The following is a 20,459-nucleotide window of genomic DNA, read 5'->3' as shown; positions in this document are numbered from 1 at the left end:
ACTGCATCATCTGTGGATCTGTTGGGGCGGTATGCAAATTGGAGTGAGTCTGGTGTTTCTGGGATAATGGTGTTGATGTGAGCCATGACCAGCCTTTCAAAACAGTTCATGGCTACAGACGTGAGTGTTACGGGTCTGTAGTCATTTAGGCAGGTTGCATTAGTGTTCTTGGGCACAGGGACTATGGTGGTCTGCTGGAAACATGTTGGTATTATAGACTCAATCAGGGAGAGGTTGAAAATGTCAGTGAAGACAGCTGCCAGTTGGTCAGCTCATGCCCGGAGCACACGTCCTGGTAATCTGTCTGGCCCTGCGGCCTTGTGAATGTTGACCTGTTAAAGGTCTTACTCACATCGGCTGCAGAGAGCGTGATCACACAGTCATCCAGAACAGCTGATGCTCTCATGCATGCCTCTGATGCTTGCCTTGAAGCGAGCATAGAAGGGATTTAGCTCATCTGGTAGGATCGTGTCACGGGGAAGCTCGCTGCTGTGCTTCCCTTTGTAGTCTGTAATAGTTTGCAAGCCCTGCCACATAAGACCAGCATCAGCGGCTGTGTAGTATGATTCAATCTTAGTCCTGTATTGGCGCTTTGCCTGTTTGATGGTTCATCGGAGGGCGTAGCAGGACTTCTTATAAGCTTCCGGGTTAGAGGCCCACACCTTGGAAGCTGCAGCTCTATCCTTTAGCTTAGTGTGAATGTTGCCTGTAATCCATGGCTTCTGGTTGGGGTATGTACGTACAGTAAACTGTGGGGACGACGTCCTTGATGCACTAATTGATAAAGCCAGTGACTCAGGTGGTGTTCTCCTCAATGCCATCGGAAGAATCATTGAACCTGTTCCAGTCTGTGCTTCTTATAAACAGTCCTGAAGTTTTGCATCTGCTTCATCTGAACACTTTTTTTATAGACACTGGTGCTTCCTGTTTTAATTTTGGCTTGTTAGCAGGAATCAGGAGGAGAGAATTGTGGTCAGATTTGCCAAATGGAGGGCGAGGGAGAGCTTTGTACTCATCTCTGTGTGTGGAGTACAGGTTATGTAGAATTTTTTTTCCCTCTGGTTGCACATGTAACATGTTGATAGACATTAGGTAGAACTGATTTAAGTTTCCCTGCATTAAAGTCTCCGGCCACTAGGAGCGCCGCCACTGGGTGAGTGGTTTCCTGTTTGCTTATTTTCTTATACAGCTGACAGTGCGGTCTTAGTGCCAGCATCCGTCAGTGGTGGTAACAGCCACGAAAAGTGTAGATGAAAACTCTCTTAATAATTAGTGTCGTATGGAGTTTATCATAAGATACTCTACTTCAGGGGAGCAAAATCTAGAGACTTCCTTAGATTTCATGCACCAGCTGATGTTTACAAATATGCACAGACTATCTAGCCGGTGCAGCGTATATCCCGTTAGCTGAATATCCATGTCATCATTCCGTGAAACATAAGATGTTACAGTTTTTGATGTCACGTTGGTAGAATATTCGTGATCGTACCTCGTCTAATTTACTGTCCAATGATTGCATGTAACATTGTAGGTAAAGGCAGCTTTCCCACTCGCCTTCCTTAGGAAGCACCCCGCTCTGTGTCCTCTGTACCTGCGTTTCTTCCTCTTGCCAATAACTGGGATGTTTGCCTTGTCGGGTGTTTGTAATATGTCCTGTGCATCCTGCTTGTTGAAGAAAAAATCTCTGTCTAGTCCGAGGTGAGTGATCGCTGTCCTGATATCCAGAAGCTCTTTGTCTAATCCGGGGTGAGCGATCGCTGTCCTGATATCCAGAAGCTCTTTGTTTAATCCGAGGTGAGTGATCGCTGTCCTGATATCCAGAAGCTCTTTGTTTAATCCGAGGTGAGTGATCGCTGTCCTGATATCCAGAAGCTCTTTGTTTAATCCGAGGTGAGTGATCGCTGTCCTGATATCCAGAAGCTCTTTGTCTAATCCGAGGTGAGTGATCGCTGTCCTGATATCCAGAAGCTCTTTGTTTAATCCGAGGTGAGTGATTTCTGTCCTGATATCCAGAAGCTCTTTGTCTAATCCGAGGTGAGTGATCGCTGTCCTGATATCCAGAAGCTCTTTGTCTAATCCGAGGTGAGTGATCGCTGTCCTGATATCCAGAAGCTCTTTGTCTAATCCGAGGTGAGTGATCGCTGTCCTGATATCCAGAAGCTCTTTGTCTAATCCGAGGTGAGTGATCGCTGTCCTGATATCCAGAAGCTCTTTGTCTAATCCGAGGTGAGTGATCTCTGTCCTGATATCTAGAAGCTATTTTTTGCCGTATGAAACATTATGTACAAAATAAGTTACAAATAACGAAATGAAACACATAATAGCACAATTGGTTGGGCGCCGTAAAACTGCTGCCATTTCTTCAACCGCCATTTTACATTTGATAAGGAAGCTGAGAGGTCAAATACACTGTTTAGATTTTCTACTGCAAAGTTTACACATTCACTATTACAGTGGAACGTTATTTCCAGGAAGTTCTCTGAAAGGGATTGAATTTGTTGATGCCTATTTCTTAGTATTATCCAGTTCCTATCGTTATGATGTCTCATGATTGAATATTGCTATGTTCAGGTAGACTGTGATTTTGCTGTGCTAAATGGCATATATTATTATTATTATTATTATCTCATAGGAGTGTCAGTGGGCTGACTGTGAACACTCTGAGAGACTCTGTGTTGAGTTTGGTGATAAAGTACTCTACAGTACTACTGCCAAGAGATGAGCTATAGGTGTACCTACCATAGGAGTCCCCTCAAAGCCTACCATTGACTATGTACATACCCAGCGTGTGACAGAGCTGCAGGAGTTGTGACCTGTTTTTGTTTGTTAAGTTGTCATAGTTGTGCCTAGGGGGGCATATGTGGGAGGGAATGTTGTCACCTCGGGGCAGGTGTTTGTCCCCCTGTGTGCTGAGGTTGTAAGGTTCTTGTTCGGTTCTGGCATTTAGGTCTCCACAGACTAGTACATGTCCCTGGGCCTGGAAATGTTTCATTTCCCCCTCCAGGATGGAGATGCTGTCTTCATTAAAGTATTGGGATTCTAGTGGGGGATGTAGGTAGCTCTCTCTCTCGCCCTTTCTGTTCCTGCAGTAAGGTGAGTGATGGCTAGGGGGTGCTGTGTCGTTACAGAGAGGCAGTGTGACGCTAATGTTTTCCTGCCTCTCTCTCTCTCTCTCGCTCTCGCTCTCTCTGCCGGGGCTTGTCACATGGGGAGTCTTTTAAATGCTTTAGTCTCCTCAGCCAGTACAGAGCCAGACACTGACAGAGAGACACAAAAAGCTCACATCGTCCTGCTCACACATCAACCAACCTTTTAACCCTACAGCAACTTTCTGGATTGGAGAAACACACAGTGTCATTAATACAGAGGAACGAGGAACGAGGATAGCGAGAGTGCACGAGAGGAGAACGCAACATATTTAAAGTGAGTACCTGCTTTCATTGCTGTGTGGTTCTGCTGGGTCTGTCGGTGTGTTGGAGAGTTGACGGAGAAATATGAACGTCTGTCTTCTTCATAATCAGATGATTTGAATAGTTCAGGATGTATGGAAGGACAGTGGATTGCTGCTTGGATCATATGAAACTACTGTTTCTATGCTGTAGCTTTATCTGGGGCTTTCATTCAAACACATACTGATCCTCAGTAATCATCTATGGTCTCATTAATTCAAACACATGCTGACCCTCAGTGATCTATTGAATGTATTCAGATAAAAACAGTTGTGTTGCATCATGGACCTGCTATTAATGAAATGCACTTTGCTCAGCTGCCCACTCGTTCTAAAAAAAAAAAACAGTTCCCTCTCTCTCTCTGGCCACGCTGTTACAAAGTAGATGATTTGCAAAGGGAGAGAGAGAGGAGGGAGCCGGGGTGAGAGCGCTAGGAGAGAGAGAGAGGAGGGAGACAGGGTGAGAGCGCTAGGAGAGAGAGAGAAAGAAAGACAGGAATTAGGGAGAGAGTAGAGGGCATTGAAATAAGTGACACTGGACAGACAATTAGCTGAGGATTCCAATGTGTGGCACATGGCAGAGGTCAGGGGACAGGCTGACCCTTGTCAATTATCCAGCATGGAACCATTATCCTCCTCTGATTAATTAGTTTTAGTAGAAATCTCTTTGTCTCTTCCTCTGTTTTTGTATATCAGTTATTGTATATCTGGTGTTGTATACCAGTTACAGTATATCTGGTGTTGTATATCAGTTACTGTATATCTGGTGTTGTATATCAGTTACTGTATATCTGGTGTTGTATACCAGTTACAGTATATCTGGTGTTGTATATCAGTTACTGTATATCTGGTGTTGTATATCAGTTACTGTATATCTGGTGTTGTATATCAGTTACAGTATATCTGGTGTTGTATATCAGTTACTGTATATCTGGTGTTGTATATCAGTTACTGTATATCTGGTGTTGTATACCAGTTACAGTATATCTGGTGTTGTATATCAGTTACTGTATATCTGGTGTTGTATATCAGTTACTGTATATCTGGTGTTGTATACCAGTTACAGTATATCTGGTGTTGTATATCAGTTACAGTATATCTGGTGTTGTATATCAGTTACTGTATATCTGGTGTTGTATACCAGTTACAGTATATCTGGTGTTGTATATCAGTTACTGTATATCTGGTGTTGTATATCAGTTACTGTATATCTGGTGTTGTATATCAGTTACTGTATATCTGGTGTTGTATATCTGGTGTTGTATATCAGTTACTGTATATCTGGTGTTGTATATCAGTTACTGTATATCTGGTGTTGTATATCAGTTACTGTATATCTGGTGTTGTATATCTGGTGTTGTATATCAGTTATTGTATATCTGGTGTTGTATACCAGTTACAGTATATCTGGTGTTGTATATCAGTTACAGTATATCTGGTGTTGTATATCAGTTACTGTATATCTGGTGTTGTATATCAGTTACTGTATATCTGGTGTTGTATATCAGTTACTGTATATCTGGTGTTGTATATCAGTTACTGTATATCTGGTGTTGCATATCAGTTACTGTATATCTGGTGTTGTATATCTGGTGTTGTATACCAGTTACTGTATATCTGGTGTTGTATACCAGTTACTGTATATCTGGTGTTGTATATCTGGTGTTGCATATCAGTTACTGTATATCTGGTGTTGTATATCTGGTGTTGCATATCAGTTACTGTATATCTGGTGTTGTATATCTGGTGTTGCATATCAGTTACTGTATATCTGGTGTTGTATATCTGGTGTTGCATATCAGTTACTGTATATCTGGTGCTGCATATCAGTTACTGTATATTTGGTGTTGTATATCAGTTACTGTATATCTGGTGTTGTATATCAGTTACTGTATATCTGGTGTTGTATATCAGTTACTGTATATCTGGTCTTGTATATCAGTTACTGTATATCTGGTGTTGTATATCAGTTACTGTATATTTGGTGTTGTATATCAGTTACTGTATATCTGGTGTTGTATATCAGTTACTGTATATCTGGTGTAGTATATCAGTTACTGTATATCAGTTATTGTATATCTGGTGTTGATTATCAGCTACAGTATATCTGGTGTTGTATATCTGGTGTTACAAATCAGTTACTGTATATCAGTTACTGTATATCTGGTGTTGTATATCAGTTACTGTATATCTGCTGTTGTATATCTGGTCTTGTATATCAGTTACTGTATATCTGGTGTTGTATATCAGTTACTGTATATCTGGTGTTGTATATCTGGTCTTGTATATCAGTTACTGTATATCTGGTGTTGTATATCAGTTACTGTATATCTGGTGTCGCATATCAGTTACTGTATATCTGGTGTTGTATATCAGTTACTGTATATCTGGTGTTGTATATCAGTTACTGTATATCTGGTGTTGTATATCAGTTACTGTATATCTGGTGTTGTATACCAGTTACAGTATATCTGGTGTTGTATATCAGTTACAGTATATCTGGTGTTGTATATCAGTTACTGTATATCTGGTGTTGTATATCTGGTGTTGTATATCAGTTACTGTATATCTGGTGTTGTATATCAGTTACTGTATATCTGGTGTTGTATATCAGTTACTGTATATCTGGTGTTGAAAATCTGGTGTCACATTCTCTTATTTTATTGATATTTCATGGCTGGAAACTGGTCATTTCTGGACACGGAGCTGGTCATTGGTTAACCAATACCCCATACCCCCTAGTCTAGCCTCTCAGTCCCAGCTACATGTTACATACCCCCTACCCCTACCCTATACCCCATACACTCTACCCCATACCAATACCACTTCCCGTTAGCCCTACCCCCACCCCTACCCCATACTAACACAGTCTGATTGATGCCCCTCTGAGAGGAGAGAGAGAAAGGATACTAACAATCTGGGGTTGAGGGTCTGATTGATTCCCTCTGTGAGGATAGAGACAGAGGACACTAACACCGTCTGATTGATGCCCTCCGAGAGGAGAGAGGACAGATTACCTCAGTCTGATTGATTCCCTCTGTGAGGAGAGAGAGAGGACACTAACACCGTCTGATTGATGCCCTCCGAGAGGAGAGAGGACAGATTACCTCAGTCTGATTGATTCCCTCTGTGAGGAGAGAGAGAGGACACTAACACCGTCTGATTGATGCCCTCCGAGAGGAGAGAGGACAGATTACCTCAGTCTGATTGATTCCCTCTGTGAGGAGAGAGAGAGGACACTAACACAGTTTGATTGATGCCCTCTGAGAGGAGAGAGAGAGGACACTAACACCGTCTGATTGATGCCCTCCGAGAGGAGAGAGGACAGATTACCTCAGTCTGATTGATGCCTTCTGAGAGGAGAGAGAGAGGGCACTAACACAGTCTGAATAATGCCCTCTGAGAGGAGAGAGAGAGGACACTAACTCAGTGTGATTGATGCCCTCTGAGAGGAGAGAGAGGGCACTAACACAGTCTGATTGATGCCCTCTGAGAGGAGAGAGAGGACACTAACACAGTCTGATTGATGCCCTCTGAGAGGAGAGAGAGGACACTAACACAGTCTGGTTGATGCCCTCTGAGAGGAGAGAGGACACTAACACAGTCTGATTGATGCCCTCTGAGAGGAGAGAGAGAGGACACTAACACAGTCTGATTGATGCCCTCTGAGAGGAGAGAGAGGGCACTAACACAGTCTGATTGATGCCCTCTGAGAGGAGAGAGAGAGGACACTAACACAGTCTGATTGATGCCCTCCGAGAGGAGAGAGGACAGATTACCTCAGTCTGATTGATTCTCTCTGTGAGGAGAGAGAGAGGACACTAACACAGTTTGATTGATGCCCTCTGAGAGGAGAGAGAGAGGACACTAACACCGACAGATTGATGCCCTCCGAGAGGAGAGAGGACAGATTACCTCAGTCTGATTGATGCCTTCTGAGAGGAGAGAGAGAGGGCACTAACACAGTCTGAATAATGCCCTCTGAGAGGAGAGAGAGAGGACACTAACTCAGTGTGATTGATGCCCTCTGAGAGGAGAGAGAGGGCACTAACACAGTCTGATTGATGCCCTCTGAGAGGAGAGAGAGGACACTAACACAGTCTGATTGATGCCCTCTGAGAGGAGAGAGAGGGCACTAACACAGTCTGATTGATGCCCTCTGAGAGGAGAGAGAGGGCACTAACACAGTCTGATTGATGCCCTCTGAGAGGAGAGAGGACACTAACACAGTCTGATTGATGCCCTCTGAGAGGAGAGAGAGGACACTAACACAGTCTGATTGATGCCCTCTGAGAGGAGAGAGAGGGCACTAACACAGTCTGATTGATGCCCTCTGAGAGGAGAGAGAGGGCACTAACACAGTCTGATTGATGCCCTCTGAGAGGAGAGAGGACACTAACACAGTCTGATTGATGCCCTCTGAGAGGAGAGAGAGGGCACTAACACAGTCTGATTGATGCCCTCTGAGAGGAGAGAGAGGACACTAACACAGTCTGATTGATGCCCTCTGAGAGGAGAGAGAGGACACTAACACAGTCTGGTTGATGCCCTCTGAGAGGAGAGAGGACACTAACACAGTCTGATTGATGCCCTCTGAGAGGAGAGAGAGAGGACACTAACACAGTCTGATTGATGCCCTCTGAGAGGAGAGAGAGGGCACTAACACAGTCTGATTGATGCCCTCTGAGAGGAGAGAGAGAGGACACTAACGCAGTCTGATTGATGCCCTCTGAGAGGAGAGAGGGAGGGCACTAACACAGTCTGATTGATGCCCTCTGAGAGGAGAGAGAGGACACTAACACAGTCTGATTGATGCCCTCTGAGAGGAGAGAGAGGACACTAACACAGTCTGATTGATGCCCTCTGAGAGGAGAGAGGACACTAACACAGTGTGATTGATGCCCTCTGAGAGGAGAGAGAGAGGACACTAACACAGTCTGATTGATGCCCTCTGAGAGGAGAGAGAGAGGACACTAACACAGTCTGATTGATGCCCTCTGAGAGGAGAGAGAGGGCACTAACACCGTCTGATTGATGCCCTCTGAGAGGAGAGAGGGAGGGCACTAACACAGTCTGATTGATGCCCTCTGAGAGGAGAGAGGACACTAACACCGTCTGATTGATGCCCTCTGAGAGGAGAGAGAGGACACTAACACAGTCTGATTGATGCCCTCTGAGAGGAGAGAGAGGACACTAACACAGTCTGATTGATGCCCTCTGAGAGGAGAGAGAGGGCACTAACACAGTCTGATTGATGCCCTCTGAGAGGAGAGAGAGGACACTAACACAGTCTGATTGATGCCCTCTGAGAGGAGAGAGAGGACACTAACACAGTCTGATTGATGCCCTCTGAGAGGAGAGAGAGAGGACACTAACACAGTCTGATTGATGCCCTCTGAGAGGAGAGAGAGTGCACTAACATCGTCTGATGGAGCTGCTTTAGACCTGGTTTGCCCTATTCCCTACATAGTGCACCATTATTCACCAGAGCCCTACCAAAGCCGACAGATTACTAAATAGCGACTAGGGTTTGATTAAACTCCTCTCTCATTTTTCTTCACTACTGGTGTGATTGAAGCCTAGGGGTCTAATTTATTCACATTGTCTAGAAACTATTCTAAAATACTACTTAGGATCTGCAATTTGAATGTTGGTATTCATAAATAAGTGAAATGTATCCAGGCTGTATAACATCTGGCGGTGATTGGGAGTCACATAGGGCGGCGCACATTTGGCATTTCATTTCCTAGGTTTGGCCGGTGGAAGCTGTCATTGTAAATAAGAATTTGTTCTAAACTGACTTGCCTACTAAAATAAATGTTAAATAAAAAGATCATGTGAGCATGATACACACGCAGGAAGGACATAACCATTGATATATAGCAACTGTTCTTAGCCTCAGTGCTCAGTCAAAATCTCAGTCAAAATCTCAAATCATCCCAAAATAAAACTGGCAAACTAGGTTTTTTTCAACGACTGAAACAAAGGTGCTACTATCAGATATTGATTAGAGATGCTACTATCAGATATTGATTAGAGATGCTACTATCAGATATTGATTAGAGATGCTACTATCAGATATTGATTAGAGATGCTACTATCAGATATTGATTAGAGATGCTACTATCAGATATTGATTAGAGGTGCTACTATCAGATATTGATTAGAGATGCTACTATCAGATATTGATTAGAGATGCTACTATCAGATATTGATTAGAGATGCTACTATCAGATATTGATTAGAGGTGCTACTATCAGATATTGATTAGAGATGCTACTATCAGATATTGATTGGAGATGCTACCTCCCACCTCCCAACTAAGATGTGATTGGAGCCCAGGTCTTTGTCTAACATGTGATTGGAGCTCAGATCTTTTTCGAAGATGTGATTGGAGCCCAGGTATTTTTCAAGGATGTGATAGGAGCGCATACGGGTATGGAGGGGTGCGGGTACAGCGGAGGTAAGCCCAGGCACTGGCTGATGATAAGAGAGGTTGTATCTCTGGACATGCTGGTTATAATGGGTGAGGTTACCGCATGTGTGGGAGGTGGGACAAAGGAGGTATCAGAGGTGTGAGGAGTGGAACTAGGGGCTCCATTGTAAACTAAAACAATGATATCAAACCTGATCAACAGCATACAAGGCATATTGATATTTGAGAGAGACATACAGCGAGGCATAAAGTAATCACAGGTCTTGATTGGGAGAGCTAGCTAAAACAACAGCTAGTCAGCTAAAACAACAGCTAGTCAGCTAACACAACAACAGCAGGTAAAATGGCGATGACTAGGCAGAGCAGGTCGGATTAACTACACACAGAGCCTGAGTTCGCGGCTGGGGCCGACAGATAAAAAATGGACAGTCCAGCAGGCATCAGCTATGTAGTCAAGTGATCATAGCGTCCAGGGGGCAGCAATAGATGGAACAGGGAAGCCGCCACTACACTATCACGCAGAGGACACGGCGTTTAAAGTTAGTAGCCCGGGGGTGGTAGGGGGGTCTGCTCAGACGGAGGCCGGTTGAAGGCACAGCGGATGGAGTATTCGTCGGCAGACCAGTCGTGGTGGTGCGGCGGGGGGCCATGTCGACAGAGAAGCCAAGCCAGATGGCAAAAGAGGTATTGTATAATTTAGTTTGCTAGCAGGGAGATGTGCCTGTCTCAACGCTAACTGGTGCTAGCTTCGTGGCAGTGGCGTTAGCCAAGGTCCAGAGTTTACAGCAAGGATCCGGTGGAGTATTGAGCTCTAGGCGTGTATGAGTGGGGTTCGGGTGAACAGCTGAGTAGGCCGGGAGGTGGGCCTCAGGGATAGTTTCGGTACTGGGTGCAAGCTAGCTGTGAAGATCAGAAGTAGTAATCCAGGGATTACGGCAGGAATCCGGCATTGTTGTGGAGAGACAGTTCGATACTGGTAGACTGGCGAGTATTATCCAGGCTAAAAACGGGGCTAGCAGTGCAGAAGGTAAAAGCCGCTAGCAGTGGCTAACAATGACTAAACAGCTTGTAGCTAATTAGCCGGTTAGCTTCTGGAGGTTCTTGAATGTATTCTAAAATTAAAAAGAATAGCGATTCCGTATCACATTGGGTGAGGCAGGTTACCGGAAGGTATAATCAAATTAAAAATTGAAATGAAAATAAATATGGGTCCAGTGAGTGGTTGGGCTGGCTGGGAACACGGCGATTCAGACAGTTAGGCCGGGGCTAAACAAGCTAGCAGTTAGCAGGCCGTGTTAGCAAGCAAGCAAATAGCAGGGGCTAGAAAGTTAGCCTTTGAGGTACGTCGCGATGGGGTTAAGTCTGTTTTTGCCTCTTCATGCGGTGACGTCGATAGACCGGTCGTGGAATTAGTAGGGTTCCAAGTAGCTCTAGGTAGCTAGCAGGCCTAGCTGGTTAGCATAATGGGCCTTCAGCGGGTGTCGCGCCTGAGGGGCCTGTTGGAGTCCTCGGGCAGATTATGTCTGTATTCCAGTCGTAGGGGATCTGCGGGGTTCCATGCCCCGTGCCAGCTGTAGAAGGGGTCCGGATATTGTAGCCCAGGAGTATGCTTCGGTGGTAGCACAGGAGCTCTGGCTGGGCTAGCTTCAAGCTAAGTGGATGGAAACGCTAGCCAGGAGTAGTCATCTGGGGTTGTGGTTAGCTAGTTGTGAAGATCCAGATGAAAATGGAATCGAGATCGAGATCATGTTTGTTGCAGCTCGTTCCAGTCGCTAGCTGCAGCGAACTAAAGAGAGGAGCGATCCAGGGATGTGTGTGCTTTGGGGACCTTTAACAGAATGTGACTGGCAGAATGGGTGTTGTATGTGGAGCATGAGGGGTGCAGTAGTTATCTCAGATAGCGGGAGTGAGTTCTAAGAGTGTTATATAAATAAGCATCAACCAGCGGGCCTTGCGACGGGTATACAGAGATGACCAGTTTACAGAGGAGTATAGAGTGTAGTGATGTGTCCAATAAGGAGCATTGGTGGCAAATCTGATGACTGAATGGTAAAGAACATCTAGCCGCTCAAGAGCACCCTTAGCTGCTGATCTATAAATGATGTCTCTGTAATCTAGCATGGGTAGGATGGTCATCTGAGTCAGGGTTAGTTCGGCAGCTGAGGTGAAAGAGGAGCGATTACGATACAGGAAACCAGGTCTAGATTTAACTTTAGCCTGCAGCTTTGAAATGTGTTGAGAGAAGGACAGTGCACCATCTAGCCATACTCCCAAGTACTTGTATGAGGTCACTACCTCAAGCTCTAAACCCTCAGAGGAAGTAATCACAAGTGTGGGGAGAGGGGCATTCTTCTTACCAAACCACATGACCTTTGTTTTGGAGGTGTTCAGAACAAGGTTAAGGGCAGAGAAAGCTTGTTGGACACTAAGAAAGATTTGTCGTAGAGTGTTTAACACAAAATCTGGGGAGGGACCAGATGAGTATAAGACTGTATCATCTGCAAATAAATGGGTGAGAGAGGTTACTACTGACTGAGCTATGTTGTTGATGTAAATTGAGAAGAGCGTGGGGCCTAGGGTTGAGCCTTGGAGTACTCCCTTGGTGAAAGTCAGTGGCTGAGACAGCAGATTTTTGCACTCTTTGAGAGAGGTCGTTAACAAACCAGGCCAAAGACTCCTCAGAGACACCAATACTCCTTAGCCGGTCCACAAGATTGGAATTGTCTACCTAATCAAAAGCTTTTGCCAAGTCAAAAAAATAGCAGCACACTATTGCTAGGAATCAAGGGCAATGTTGACATCATTGAGGACCTTTAAGGTTGCAGTGACACATCCATAACCTGAGTGGAAAGCAGATTGCATACCACAGAGAATACTATCGACATCAAGAAAGACAGTTAGTTGATTATTGACAAGTTTTTCCAACACTTTTGATAAACAGGGCGAAATAGAAATAGGCCTGTAACAATTAGGATCAGCTTGATCCTCCACTTTAACCCTCCTGTTGTGTTCGTTCCATGTTCATTAATTATGTGTCCCCGGTCAAAATGACGACCCCGTTATATAGTTGATTATAAATCCATAATAATCCATATATTTAATCAACTTAAGTTCTTGCGAATATTACACGTGCTATTTATGGCACGTAGGCCTCATTGTCCTGAGCTCATACAATTTTGAGTATGGATTATTTTTCAGATGAAACACATTATTTATCACAGTCTACTTTGTGTCAAAGTTTAACAAGGACTCTCTCCTCCTCACCAGTGTCATGATCAAAGATATGAGCCAAGAGCCTCACATACAGTATATCATTTGGTCATTGTGCTGCCACAGAATGAATTGTGAGCAAGGCCTCAGAAAAGATTTATATACCAGAGCTGCGAGAAAAGTAATATATATTACTGAGACAATGTTTGTGAGAATGCCAACAGGTGTGCTTACCGTGGGGGAAAGATTCTATTGGGGAAAGAAAGGTTCCCATGGGGGTTGCCATGGAGGTTGCCATGGAAGGCAAGGAGCCAAGAAGGGGAGTGAGGTGTGTGTGTGTGTGTGTGTGTGTGTGTGTGTGTGTGTGTGTGTGTGTGTGTGTGTGTGTGTGTGTGTGTGTGTGTGTGTGTGTGTGTGTGTGTGTGTGTGTGTGTGTGTGTGTGTGTGTGTGTGTGTGTGTGTGTGTGTGTGTGTGTTCAAACACACATGCATGTGGGGGTCTGGGAGAGGAAGTGTGTCCATCTGATGAATGGACATACTGTCACACCCTTACCTTAGAGAGACGTTTTATTTCTCTATTTGATTAGGTCAGGGTGTGATGTGGGGTGGGCATTCTATGTTTTGTTTTCTATGTTTCTTTATTTCTATGTTTTGGCTGGGTATGGTTGTCAATCAGGGACAGCTGTCTATTATGTCTCTGATTGGGAATCATACTTAGGCAGCCCTTTTTCCCTCCTTTCAGTGTGGGTTGACTTGTGTTAGTGGCACTTAGCCCTGTAAGCTACACGGTTGTTTCTTTGTTTGTTGTTTTTTTGGCGTAAATCCATAATAAAGGAAAATGTATGCTCACCACGCTGCACTTTGGTCCACTTCTTTTGACGGCCGTGACACGTGACTCAATTGTAAACACTAATATGACAATCAGATTTAATGAACTACATTTTTTCAGAGAAAAAACTTGTAAATCGGTCCAATTTGACCAGAACACAGGAGGAGGGTTAAATAAAGGACAAACTGTGGCTGCCTTCCAAGCAATGGGAACCTCCCCAGAAAGGAGAGACATGCTTGGTGATGATAGGAGCAGCAACCTTAAAGAAGAAAGGGTCTAAACCATCTGACCCAGATGTTTTGTTTTGGGTGAAGTTTAAGGAGCTCCTTTAGCACCTCAGACTCAGTGACTGCCTGCAGGGAGAAACTTTGTAGCGGGTCAGGGGGAAAAGAGGGAGAAGCATCGGGGATAGTCGCATTAGAAGGGTGAGAGATGAGGAAATGTTGGACGGGCAAGGAGGCATGGTTGAGTCAAATAGGAATCCTGACTTAATGAAGTGGTGATTAAAGAGCTCAGCCATGTGTCAGTAACAACCACATCATCAACATTAATGGACATGGGCAGCTGTGAGGAGGAGGGTTTATTCTCCAGGTCGTTAACCGTTTTCCAGAACTTCTTGGGGTTAGACCCACAGAGAGAGAACTGCTCCTTAAAGTAACTAACTTTGGCCTTCCGGATAGCCTGAGTTCACTTATTTCTCATTTGCCTTATTGAGAGCCAGTCAGCATAAGTATGCGTGTGCCGAGCCTTTCGCCAAATGCACTTCTTGAGGTTGAGTAACTCTCTAAGATCACGGTCGAACCAGGGGCTGAACCTGTTATTAGTTCTCATTTTCTGTATGGGGGCGTGTTTGTTAACAATCCCACTGAAAATATAAAAAAAATAAGTTCCAAGAGTTTTCGACAGAGGGGATCAAGCTACTTCTGTCCCGATTTACAGAGGCCAGTTCATGAAGGAAGGCTTGCTCATTAAATTTTTTTAGCATGCGTCTATGACAAATCAGGACAAGTTGTTTCACTGAGCAGCCATTACAAACACAGTCTGTAAAACAGTGATCACTAAGGTCATTACAGAAAACACCAGCATGGTACCTACCAATTACTTTGCAGACAGAGTTCAGTGTGTCAAATCGGAGGGCATGTTGTCCGGTCCTCTGGCAGTCTCTATGGGGGTGCCACAGGGTCCAATTCTCGGGCAGACTCTTTTCTCTGTATATATCAATGATGTTTCTCTTGCTGCGGGCGATTCCCTGATCCACCTCTACGCAGACGACACCATTCTATACACTTTCGGCCCGTCATTGGACACTGTGCTATCTAACCTCCAATCGAGCTTCAATGCCATACAACACTCCTTCCGTGGCCTCCAACTGCTCTTAAACGCTAGTAAAACCAAATGCATGCTTTTCAACCGATCGCTGCCTGCACCCGCATGCCCGACTAGCATCACCACACTGGATGGTTCCGACCTTGAATATGTGGACACCTATAAGTACCTAGGTGTCTGGCTAGACTGCAAACTCTCCTTCCAGACCCATATCAAACATCTCCAATCGAAAATCAAATCAAGAGTCGGCTTTCTATTCCGCAACAAAGCCTCCTTCACTCACGCTGCCAAGCTTACCCTAGTAAAACTGACTATCCTACCGATCCTCGACTTCGGCGATGTCATCTACAAAATTGCTTCCAACACTCTTCTCAGCAAACTGGATGCAGTTTATCACAGTGCCATCCGTTTTGTCACTAAAGCACCTTATACTACCCACCACTGCGACTTGTATGCTCTAGTCGGCTGGCCCTCGCTACATATTCGTCGCCCATCCCACTGGCTCATATTCGTCGCCAGACCCACTGGCTCCAGGTCATCTACAAGGCCATGCTAGGCAAAGCTCCGCCTTATCTCAGCTCACTGGTCACGATGGCAGTACCCATCCGTAGCACGCGCTCCAGCAGGTGTATCTCATTGATCATCCCTAAAGCCAACACCTAATTCGGCCGCCTTTTGTTCCAGTACTCTGCTGCCTGTGACTGGAACGAATTGCAAAAATCGCTGAAGTTGGAGACTTTTATCTCCCTCAACTTCAAACATCAGCTATCTGAGCAGCTAACCGATCGCTGAAGCTGTACATAATCTATTGGTAAATAGCCCACCCATTTTCACCTACCTCATCCCCACAGTTTTTATTTATTTACTTTTCTGCTCTTTTGCACACCAATATCTCTACCTGTACATGATCATCTGATCATTTATCACTCCAGTGTTAATCTGCAATATTGTAATTATTCGCCTACCTCCTCATGCCTTTTGCACACATTGTATATAGACTCCCCTTTTTTCTCTGTGTTATTGACTTGTTAATTGTTTACTCCATGTGTAACTCTGTGTTGTCTGTTCACACTGCTATGCTTTATCTTGGCCAGGTCGCAGTTGCAAATGAGAACCTGTTCTCAACTAGCCTACCTGGTTAAATAAAGGTGAAATAAATAAAAAATAAATAAAAATCAGGATTATTTGTGAGGATAACATTGAGGAGAGTAGCCTTTTCTGGGTGTTTGGAGTCAAACCTTGTGGGATTGGTGATAATCTGAGAAATATTCCCATTGCTTTAGGGCTTGGTCAGGTGGTTTAAGCATGTCCCAGTTTAGGTCAAATCAAATCAAATTGTATTTGTCAAATACACATGGTTAGCAGATGTTAATGTGAGTGTAGCGAAATGCTTGTGCTTCTAGTTCCGACTATGCAGCAATATCTAACAAGTAATCTAACCTAACAATTTCACAACAACTACCAACAACTACCAACAAAGTGTAAAGGAATGAATATGAATTTGTCGATAAAAATACAGTATATGAATGGGTGATGGCCGAACGGCATAAGCAAGATGCAGTAGATGGTATAGAGTACCTTATATACATATGAAATGAGTAATGTAGGGTATGTAAACATTATTAAAGTGGCATTGTTTAAAGTGACTAGTGATGCATTTATTACATCCAATTTTTTATTATTAAAGTGGCTAGAGATTGAGTCAGCATGTTGGCAGCAGCCACTCAATGTTAGTGATGGCTGTTTAACAGTCTGATGGCCTTGAGATAGAAGCTGTTTTTCAGTCTCTCGGTCCCAGCTTTGATGCACCTGTACTGACCTCGCCTTCTGGATGATAGCAGGGTGAACAGGCAGTGGCTCGGGTGGTTGTTGTCCTTGATGATCTTCCTTGATGACCTTTCTTATGACCTTATCTTTATGGCCTTCCTGTGACATCGGGTGGTGTTGGTGTCCTGGAGGGCAGGTATCGATTATCGTTTTATAATGATTTGTCATGAAGTATTCAGACCTCTTGACTACAGGCTCTAAACGTTCTGACCTTAGTTCTTTTGTTATGTCTTTGTTTTAGTATGGTCAAGGCGTGAGTTGGGTGGGTTGTCTATGTTCGCTTTTCTATGATTTGGTATTTCTGTGTTTGGCCTGGTATGGTTCTCAATCAGAGGCAGCTGTCAATCGTTGTCCCTGATTGAGAACCATAATTAGGCAGCCTGTTTTCACCCTTGAGTTGTGGGTTTTTCTGTTGAGTGTTTGTATTTGCACCAGACAGAACGGTTTCGGTTCCGTTCGTTCACTATTTTTATTCAGTGTTCATTTACTTTATTGAAAAGATGGACACTTACCATGCTGCGCATTGGTCCTCACCTTCTTCCACCACCAACGGCCGTTACACCAACAGTGCAATTAAAAAAATGTATATATATATTAGGTGAACAGTAGGTAAGTAAATAAATAAAAACAACAGTAAAAAGACAGTGAAAAATAACAGTAGCGAGGCTATAAAAATAGCGAGGCCCATAAAACCCTATAATGCTAAAAATACCCCAAAGTGCGAACGCATTTTTAGAAATCCCCAACTTATTTACATAAGTATTCAGTCCCTTTGCCATGAGAATCAAAATTGAGCTCAGGTCCAACCTGTTTCCATTGATCATCCTTGAGATGTTTCGACAACTTGATTGGAGTCCATTGTGGTAAATTCAATTGATTGGACATGATTTGGAAAGGAACAAACCTGTCTATATAAGGTCCCACAGTTGACAATGCATATCAGAGCTAAAATGAAGTCATGAAGTCGAAGGAATTGTCCGTAGCGCTCAGAGACAGGATTGAGTTGAGGCAAAGATCTGGGAATGGCACATTTCTACAGCCTTCAGGGTCCCCAAGAACACAGAGGCCTCCATTAGTCTTAAATGGAAGAAGTTTGGAACCACCAAGACTTTTGCTAGAGCTGACTGCACAGCCAAACTGAGCAATCGGGGGAGAATATCCTTATTCAGGGAGGTGCCCAAGAAGCCAATGGTCACTCTGATCGAGCTACAGAGTTCCTTCGTGGAAATGGGAGAACCTTACAAATGGACAATCAAGCCTTCATGTTAAATTGGCCAGACGGAAGCCACTCCTCAAAAAAAAGACAATTTACTGCTCGTATGGAGTTTTCCAAAAGGCACCTAAATTCTCTGACCACGAGAAACAAGATTCTCTGGTCTGATGACACCAAGATTGAACTCTTTGGCCTGAATTCCAAGCATCACATCTGGAGTAAATCTGGCACCATCCCTACTATGAAGCATGGTGGTGGCAGCATCATGCTTCAGGGATGTTTATCAGCAACAGGGACTGGGAGACTAGTCATGATCAAGGGAAAGAGGAATGAAGCAAAGTACAGAGTGATTCTTGATTAAAAACCTGCCCCAGAGCGCACAGGACCTCAGACTGGGGTGAAGGTTCACCTTCCAACAGGACAATGACCCTAAGCACACAGCCAAGACAACGCAGCAGTAGCTTCGAAAACAAGTCTCTGAATGTCCGGACTTGAACCTGATCGAACATCTCTGGAGAGACCTGAAAATAGCAGTGCAACGATGCTCCCCATCTAACCTGACAGAGTTTGAGAGGCTCTGCCGAGAAGAATGGGATATACCCCACTAAATAGAGGTGTGTCAAGCTTGTAGCATTATACCCAAGAAGACTCACAGCTCTAATCACTGCCAAAGGTGCTTCAACAAAGAACTAAGTAAACGGTCTGAATACTGATGTAAATGTTGTATTTTTCCAAGGAAAGCGCATCCCCGCAGCATCATGCTGTGAGGATGTTTTAGTCGGCAGGGAAACTGGTCAGAATTGAAGGAATGATGGATGGTGCTAAATACAGGGAAATCCTTGAGGGAAACCTGTTTCAGTCTTCCAGAGTTTTGAGACTGGGACGGAGGTTCACCTTCCAGCAGGACAATGGCCCTAAGCATACTGCTAAAGCAACACTCGAGTGGGTTAAGTTAAGTGGTTTAAGGGGAAACATTTAAATGTCTTGGAATGGCCTAGTCAAAGCCCAGACCTCAATCCAATTGAGAATCTGTGGTATGACTTAAAGATTGCTGTACACCAGCGGAACTCATCCAACTTGAAGGAGCTGGAGCAGTTTTGCCTTGAAGAATGGGAAGAAAATCCCAGTAGCTAGATGTGGCACGCTTATAGAGACAGACCCCAAGAGACTTGTAGCTGTAATTGCTGCAAAAGGTGGATCTACAAAGTGTTAGCTGCAAAAAAAAACTCCAGACAAGATTCAATGCCATACAACACTCCTTCCGTGGCCTCCAACTGCTCTTAAATGCAAGTAAAACTAAATGCAAGCTCTTTAACAGATCGCTGCCCTCACCCACCCACCCGTCTAGCATTACTACTCTGACCTAGAATATGTGGACAACTACAAATACCTAGGTGTCTGGTGAGATTGTAAACTCTCCTTCCAGACTCACATTAAGCATCTCCAATCCCAAATTAAATCTAGAATCTGCTTCCTATTTTGCAACAAAGCATCCTTCACTCATGCTGCCAAACATACCCTTGTAAAACTGACTATCCTACCGATCCTTGACTTCGGCGATGTCCTTTACAAAATAACCTCCAACACTCTACTCAGCAAATTGGATATGGTCTATCACAGTGCCATTAGTTTTGTCACCAAAGCCCCATATACTACCCATCACTGCGACTAGTATGCTCTCGTTGGCTGGCCCTCGCTTCATATTCGTTGCCCATCCCACTGGCTCCAGGTAATCTATAAGTCTATGCTAGGTAAAGCCCCGCCTTATCTCAGCTCACTGGTCACAATAGCAACACCCACCCATAGCACGCGCCCCAGCAGGTATATCTCACTGGTCACCCCCAAAGCCAACTCCTCTTTGGCCGCCTCTCCTTCCAGGTCTCTGTTGCCAGTGACTGGAATGAACTGCAAAAATCACTGAAGCTGGAGACTCACATCTCCCTCACTAGCTTTAAGCACCAGCTGCCAGAGCAGCTCACAGATCACTGCACCTGTCTGTACTGCACCTGTACATAGCTCCATCTGTAAATGGCACATTCATCTTCTGCACATCTATCACTCCAGTGTTTAGTAGCTAAATTGTAATTATTTATATGGCCTATTAATTGCCTTGCCTCCCTAATCTTACTACATTTTCACACACTGTATATATATTTTTATATTGTGTTAT

The 20,459-nt window shown here is 44.2% G+C and overlaps 1 protein-coding gene across 1 annotated transcript in view; it reads left to right on the top strand.

Annotated features, from left to right (window-relative positions):
* Positions 1–3,240: 3,240 nt before the first annotated feature.
* Positions 3,241–20,459, top strand: part of LOC124047992 (ciliary neurotrophic factor receptor subunit alpha-like) — a 262,467-nt gene continuing 245,248 nt past the window's right edge. The window contains exon 1 of the mRNA XM_046368355.1: positions 3,241–3,423. The gene's annotated coding sequence lies outside the window, so the exon portion shown is untranslated. The remainder of the gene's footprint in view (positions 3,424–20,459) is intronic.

Source organism: Oncorhynchus gorbuscha, linkage group LG11 (genome assembly GCF_021184085.1).
Source record: "Oncorhynchus gorbuscha isolate QuinsamMale2020 ecotype Even-year linkage group LG11, OgorEven_v1.0, whole genome shotgun sequence".
Lineage (NCBI taxonomy): Eukaryota > Metazoa > Chordata > Actinopteri > Salmoniformes > Salmonidae > Oncorhynchus > Oncorhynchus gorbuscha.
This window is presented reverse-complemented; position numbering and strand designations above follow the sequence as displayed.